The following is a 7,780-nucleotide window of genomic DNA, read 5'->3' as shown; positions in this document are numbered from 1 at the left end:
GGAGAAAACCAATGTGATGTTTAATAATTGCATAGCACTTTTATCTTTTGAATATCCTTTCTTTTTTTTTACCAAAAAATTTTTTAAATCTCAGAGTATCTTCAAAGCTGTGAGTAAAGTAGTCTAGGAAGGTGATTAGGGAAAAATGATTTATCATGCTTAAGAAAAACCTGCATATTTTCTCAAAATTAAGAATCTGATTTTAGTAGGCCTGGGGAGAGATCTGAGATTTTGCATTTTTAAAACAGTTTTTAATGAAAGCTGTATGTAAGATTAATTTATTCCATCATTTTCTTAATTGATTTCCTACATTTTTCTTTCCTACTTGGCTTTCCAATCCAGGATCTTTTGTGGTCTGCCTAGTTTTAGCCTGTTCCTACCTTGCCCACGTGACTTTCCTCACTTCACCTTGATTTTAGATGACATAGTTCTTCCTATAAACCTGGACTTCTTCCCCAACCTGTTCTAACTAACTAGCATTCTTAGAAACTATATTCACTTTGTATTCTTGTGAAGTATCTTTCAGAACTGTTATCCTTGATTCTTTAGGTTATAAAGTAATAGTCATCTGTTTTCCTATTAAAGCATGTCTGCAGTGCATAACTGTATATAGCTACATCTACCTATGTTTACAAATTTAAATACATTTATTTAGGGTAGATTCTTTGAGTAGAAATTTCTCAGTCAAATGGTATGTTGCTTTTAATGGTTTCAATTTAATAATGAGGGCAATTTTGAGTATGTTTATTGGTCATTTGTATTTATGATTGATTTCTCTATATACTTAATCATTTTTCTATCAACAATGCAAAGAGACTATATATATATATATGTATAGTAGATGTGACTGATAGGCATGTTGAAAATATTGTTTTCAAGTCATCACATCACCATACATATTTTAATATATATTTTCATCAAAATTTCCATTATTTTCCATATTGCTTATAATTTAAAATATTTAAATCCATTAATACTTGATTTTTCTGCTTAGTGCAAAGCAGAAAATAAATTTATTTACTTATTTAATTTTTTGTACTGGGGATCAAACTCAGGACCTTGTGCTTTCAAGGCAGGCGGCAGCACCACTGAGCTAAATCCCCAGCCCCAGAAAATCAATTTTAAAAATCTAGAATGAATTTGACATGACAGTTGATGGTTCTAACATTAGATGAAGATGTGGACTTGAAAAGGTGAATGTTTCTAAAAAGCAAATATTGACAGTTAAATACAGTCATGCGGTCCTGCGAGAGCTCCAGAAGCACATATATCTACAGCCAGCTAAATGTAGCCACATATTATCTACAGTCCCTTTTCTGTGACAATTTCCCTCTATGATCCTGCCTGCACCTGCACCAGCTAAATAAAAATACTACTGTGATAATAATGATTTAAAAGAATCCACTGCTTTCATTAACAAAAGTTTAATATGTAAATCAAACAATTGGCAAGTTAGTTTATACTTTTAGCCTGATAGTTTCTTTCTTGTAAGTGTCTAATTACAGTATATGTTAGACATGAATGACTTGTGAAGGTTTATAGAGGCACTTTCTTTTCTGGCATCTATTGCTAGGTTTATAAGGAATGGCTAATCTACAGGTTGGAGAGAAAATACGGCAGAGCCTCCATGAGGGGAAGATGAATTTAAAAGAGTACAAGTGTTTTGATGACCCAGTTCTATACCTCCCTTGTCACACAGTGAAAGTTATATTTTTTTGTTTTTCCTAATCAATAAAGTAGCTCTTTGGAAACTAGTAATGTGAAAGATAGTTATCGAGAGTTAATTCTGCCAGGTATGGTGGTACATGCCTGTAATACAAGCACTTGGGAAACTAAGGCAGGAAGATCACCAGGAGTTTGAGGCCAGCCTGGACTACACAGTGAGTTCAAGCCCAGCTGTCTCAAAACAAAACAAAGCAAAACAAAAAACTTAATTCTGGATGAAAAAGTTTTAAAGATCTGTTACACACAATGTACAAATATATGGTTAATACTATGTACTGCATGCTCAAAATGGTTAAGATGCTAAACACTGTTATGTTTTATAATCAAAAAAGTTAATTCTGCATCATAGTTTGTTTTTAATCAACAAATACTTATTTGAATTTTAATATGTACCATATATCTTGTTTCTATGGAGGATATGAGAGGCATATCTTATTATTTCAGGTCTTAAGAAATTAACTAGCAAGTAAGCTAAGGAAAAAAATTAAGTAAATACACGCAACAACCCAGGCAACACAATGACACCAAATAAGAAGAAACATAGTCTAGTAGAGTTTTAGAACAGGCTGCACTCTCTTTGATAGAAATATTTGTTAAGATTTCAAAGCATTATAAATATGCATTTTTAAGTTGACCCTTTTAATAAATCTAGGTGATAATATCCCTCTTTCACATAAGAGGAAAAAAAAGTTGCAATTTGCCCAAGTTTACATGTCAGAACTGGGAATTATATTCAGTGTCTTCCAGCTTTTATTATTTCTAGTGAAATTTGTTTAAATTGGTGTTGAAGATTTCCTGCCAAAAAATGTTTTCAAGGTTAGAGAAGAACCTCAAAATGCTAGAAATACTATATTTGCTAAAAGCACAATTATTCGCTTCTCTGTCCTCCAGCCAAGTAACTTTTGCTACAAAACTGGCGGTTTATTTATGTGTTTTTTTTTTTTTTTTTGCTATTCACTGATAGGAAAGTATAGATCATACAGCGATAGTATGTTGACTGGCATGCAAGACTTCAGTTTCACTCATGTCCACACCTAGCCATTTGGTCAACTGCAGTGTCATGAAACGATTCCTCAGACACCATATCTGACATCACTCTTTAAATCCATAGTACATGCGCTGTTTTCGAGGCACTTCTGATCTGACCCAGGTAGGACAGCAAGGATTGCTAATGGCGCAGAATAAAGGCAGTGGGTAAGAATTTAGAAGCAGTCATCAGGGCTGACTCCGTATGACTGCATACATTTTTCAATCGCATTCTGCTATTTCTTAGGTTGACTTCAACCAGACAGTGCAGGAACACTGGATCTGTTCATACAATGACCATAACTGATTATTCTGGGTCAAGCTAAAGTTTACTTTTTTCAGTCCGTATAGCCTGAGCCGGGCAACTAAAACCTGTATTTTTCAATTACTTGATCTACCACTTCAAGGCATACAAGCTCTGACGTTCTTTCTACACAATAATCTAAAAAGCAAGGAAGAAGCCCTCTAATTTTAAAAGGGTAAACAAACATAATGAGAAGCTTTGCTTTTATTTTCCTTCGCGAGGGTTTTTCTGCAAAAGGACAGTGCTGCCCTCTACTGTAAGATGTTAGTATTAGAAACAGATCCCTACTAGCTGTGAGCAATAGATTAAGACATTCTATTACACTGTTTTAAACTATGCCCTTTAAGAGTTGTTTTATTTTTATTTTTTATTTTTGAGACAGGGTCTCCCTGTGTAGTTCAGGCTGGCCTCAAACTTGTGGCGATCCTCCTGCTTCAGCCTCCTGAGTGCTGGGATTACAGGTGTGCACTACCACACTAAGCAGGATTTTAAAGATAATATATTTTTGGCAAATTAACGAATTTGCTTTCTTCATTATCTCACTTACATCTGTCGTGTACCAAAATTAAGGATTTTAAGAGGTGACCCACACTCTCCTTCCCAAAAGAAGATGTCTTTTGACTTTAAGATTTATAGCCTTCTAATTCTTCTGTTGTCTGGTGTCTCTCTCTCTCTTTTTTAACCCAGGGCTCAAACTCAGGATCTTGCACTTATCAGGCAGGTGCTGTGCTGCTCTACATCCCCTAGCTCTTGGAGTGTCTTTCTTTTCTTTTCTTTTTTTTTCTTTTTTTGCTAATCTATTTCTTCCTGTGTGTTGTTTTTTTGTTGTTGTTGCTGTTGTTTTGTTTTGTTTTGTTTTGAGTGGAGATGACAGTTGCTCTCAGGCTGAGAATAGTGGAATGGTGTTTCCAAAACACTTTCTATTCAGAAAAAAATAATATAGAAATATAACTGCACACTATACAAGGGCTAATATTAAGATATTTACATTTTAATTACGTTATCTTGCTATCTTTAAATTGCTTTGAGAATTTATCTCTACAACAATTTCTTGGAAGGCTCTACATTTTTCTTTCCTTTTTTTTTGGGGGGGGTATCAGGGATTGAACTCAGGACCTTGCACTTGTGAGGCAGGTGTGGTTCCACTAAGCTAAATCCCCAGCCCTTTCTTTTCTTTTTCTTCTCTCTTCCTTCCTTTTTTCCTTCCTTCCTTCTTTATTTCTTTACATCCTTTCCGCTTTCTTCTCTTTCTTGCAGTACTGGATTGAACCCAGGGCCTTGCCTATGCTAGGCAAGCAATGTACCACTGCACTACACTTCCAGCCCTGCTCTAGATATTTTAAAAAATTATATTGTCTGCTTTCAACTCACAGTTGGAATACTAAAACTCAGGCATGTTAGTAATTTACTCAGTTTCAAAACTAGTCTGAAACAAATAAACAAAACTAGTAAGAGGCAAAGCTAAAATTTGATTCCAGGTTCAATTCTACTATGCTGCTTATCATGCAATTATAAAAAGTAAGTAAACCTCAAAGCCAAGTGCTTGTAAACTATATCCATGATGAGGGTGATAATGAGCGCTGGTAACACTGACTTCAAACTTTGTCAGATACCAATCAAAGAGTTTTACATGAATATTTCATTACACTAAGTCGTTTAATCTTCACAGCAATCCCATGATTTAGACCTATTATTATCCTCATGTTGCAGATGAGGAAATGCAGGCCTTCAGAGGAAATCCAGTACAAGAGGCCAACATTTTAATCGTTACACTATATAACTTCTTAAGGACAAAAGCCACAGTAGCACAATTTCTTTTCTTTTTTTTTGTTTTTTTGTTTTTTTGTTTTGGTACCGGGGATTGAACTTGCAAGGCAGGCGGCAGAACCACTGAGCTAAATCCCTGGCCCACAGCACAATTTCTAAGTGTTGCCACAGAATTTGTTTATGATCAACAAGTAAATGAAATCATCAGTAGTTTTCAGTTCTGTTGTCTGTGTGTGTGTCATGTGTGTGGGCTGTGGAGGGAAGGAAAGAATCCAAGGAGGAAAAGCAAGGAAACAGGAGTCTACAAGGCACATCCAGGACACAAGCCAGTTAATGTGGAAGGAGGGGTCATGTTCCTTAGCTGTGCTTGTCTGTACTTATTGCCCACTCTTCAGCCACACCCTCTTGAACACATATCCTCTTACAGCTTTGGGTTCTTTTTTCTTTGCAGTGCCAGGGATTGAACTTAGGCCTTCATGCATGCCAGGCAAGTGTTCAACCTCTGAGCTACATCCTCAGCCTATAGCTTTGATTTTTCAAAGAAACACTTTCCCAGTACACAACTCAGCACCACATAATACCCTAGCCTTAGTGACAGTCTACACCCAAATATAACCATCCCAAAGCACCTTGTACTTGAGTGCAAAGGGTGACAAGCTCCTCCCTCCTCTGACTTGTTCCTAAGTGTGAACCTCTTGGATGTTCAGGGGCAAGACTGAGTAAAATATACAGGTGTGAATTTATTTAGAGGCCCAGGCAGTGCCCACAGCTGTTCTCCCTGGGACAGTACTGCATGGTCCTGAAAGCTTCAGATTTCCAGGAAAATATATTCTAAGAGAATTCATTCCAGATCTATAGCTATTGCTGTGTGGGTTCCCAGTTCCTGTTTTTCAGTTCTTATCAAGGAAAGAGAAGGAGAAAAAGTCCAAAGGGAGATTGCAAGCTGGTGGTAGTACACATTACCATCAGTAATCTCAGCTACTGGAGCAGTTCAGGTGGGAGGATCACCTGAACCCAGGCATTTGAGACCAGCCCAGGCAACAAGGCCAGACCTGCATCCTAAAAAAAAAAAAAAAAAAAAAAAAAAAGACAAGAAAATGAAAGAAGACAAGGAGACGTATGAGGGATGCTTTAAATGATAGTTATAAGGAAATCAGAAAGCAATGAGAAACCAGCCCCCTTTTCTTGTGATTCTTAGGGTCTTTTCCCCATACTCACTTTACGGGTCGCCTACTTGTTTGCACAGTGCTAGGCTCTGGAATTTTTTGTTTGACATATTCCTTCAGCAAGGAGGCAGTATTGAGTCAATTCTAAGTCAAAGTGTTAATATTAGCAATGACCTGGAAGGCATTTTGTTTATTTCAAGACTGGTATTTTACTTAGGGGGCAGCCTACTGGGGTCAAGACAGAATGGTATGGAACTCAATCTCCAAAAACCTCACATTCCCAAGGAATAAAATTGAGACTTGGACCTCATAATATATAAGCTTCTCTCCCCACCCTTACCCACCCCCAGGAACTGCCCTTTCTAGAATTCACAGCAGCTATCCTAGGCACTGAAAAACTTCAGATGACACTTGCTTTGTCCCATCAGCACTGGCTTGATTATGGAGTTGCTTAGGTTATCAATAAGTATTTATTTGGTCTTAGCCAAGTTGATAGTGCTTTAGGAAACCTAGGGTGGTTTTTCTTACTGGGAGTGACGCAGGGTGTGACCATGGTATTGTTGGGCAGCGCTGTGAAAAGCACACTTCTAACCAAATGCTGGGAATATCTGTGCTCTGGAACACCCTTCTCAATAGTTGCCCTCTGCCTCTGCTTTTGGAAACACTGAAAGGTCCCTGTCATTTGACCTTCAGTGTTAATTTACAGTTCCCGGAGGAAAGTGTTGTTAATGAAACACTCCGTGGAGTTATCTTTGAAACTAGAGGCAAAGTTTCTGAAAAGAAGTAGATGATACAAAAGGTTGACACGTGCTGCATAGTTCTTTGGCTTGTGTTTATTACTTTGAATGGAAAACTCTTTCTAAGATTTGTCGTACTATCTGATGAACAGGTCATGATATTGTCTTTTTTCTGAAGCACCAGGAGACGTGACTCCAGTGTTTGTTGGTAGTAAGTGTAAGAAACTGAGGGAGGCGTACACAGGGCTAGATTCCGAAGCCCCAAACATACCTTTCTAGAAAGGGTGAGGCAGGTGTGGCATGATAACGATAGCTAACATTTAGGTACTGTTTGTTATACACATTTAATGTATACAAACTCGCATAATGCCCACAACAACCCTGAGGAAAATACTATTATTTGCATTTTACAGAGCAGAATAGAGAGGTTAAATAACTGGCCTAAACTTGCCCAAGTGAGTAAATGACAACCACAACCTAAACCTAGGTAGTCTGCTGTCAGAGCTAGGTTCCACAAGAGCATTTTCTAAAATTGTAATATGTCCCACCAGATAGGTGCAGAACAGAAAATCAAGAGATTTTGATTAGAATCAAAACAGATTTTGATTAGAGTGAGCATTAAGGGAAGGCTTTATGAAGCATTGGCATTTACTCTGAATCTTCAAGGTCAACAGGAGGCAAAGAGGTCCGGGGAAGAAGGAACCTAAAAGGTACAGCCTGACAAGAGTAGGTTTGGGTCCGAGCCAACTAATGACAGCACGGTCTGCTTGCGTGCACGCGTGAGAGGAAAGAGAGAGAGGAAGACTCGGTCCAGATCCCTAAGGTCCTTGAGGACCAGGCCCCTCTATAAGGAACTGGGGAGCAAAACTCTCAAGCCAGAATAGAGTCCGAAACGGATTCGTGGCGTCCCTCACTTTTAGTAGGATCTCCCCACCAGCAACTAAGGCCAGCAGCACATCCATATTTCCTTTGGGGAAACAGGCGGCGGAGATGGTCAAGGACGCTCGCGTGGCCTCCTAACAAACGCCAGGGATTTATCTGGCTACCAGCCCAAC

The sequence above is a fragment of the Fukomys damarensis genome, unplaced genomic scaffold (assembly GCF_012274545.1).
Source record: "Fukomys damarensis isolate Sample0158 unplaced genomic scaffold, DMR_v1.0_HiC HiC_scaffold_8, whole genome shotgun sequence".
NCBI lineage: Eukaryota > Metazoa > Chordata > Mammalia > Rodentia > Bathyergidae > Fukomys > Fukomys damarensis.
Note: the sequence above shows the minus strand (reverse complement) of the source record.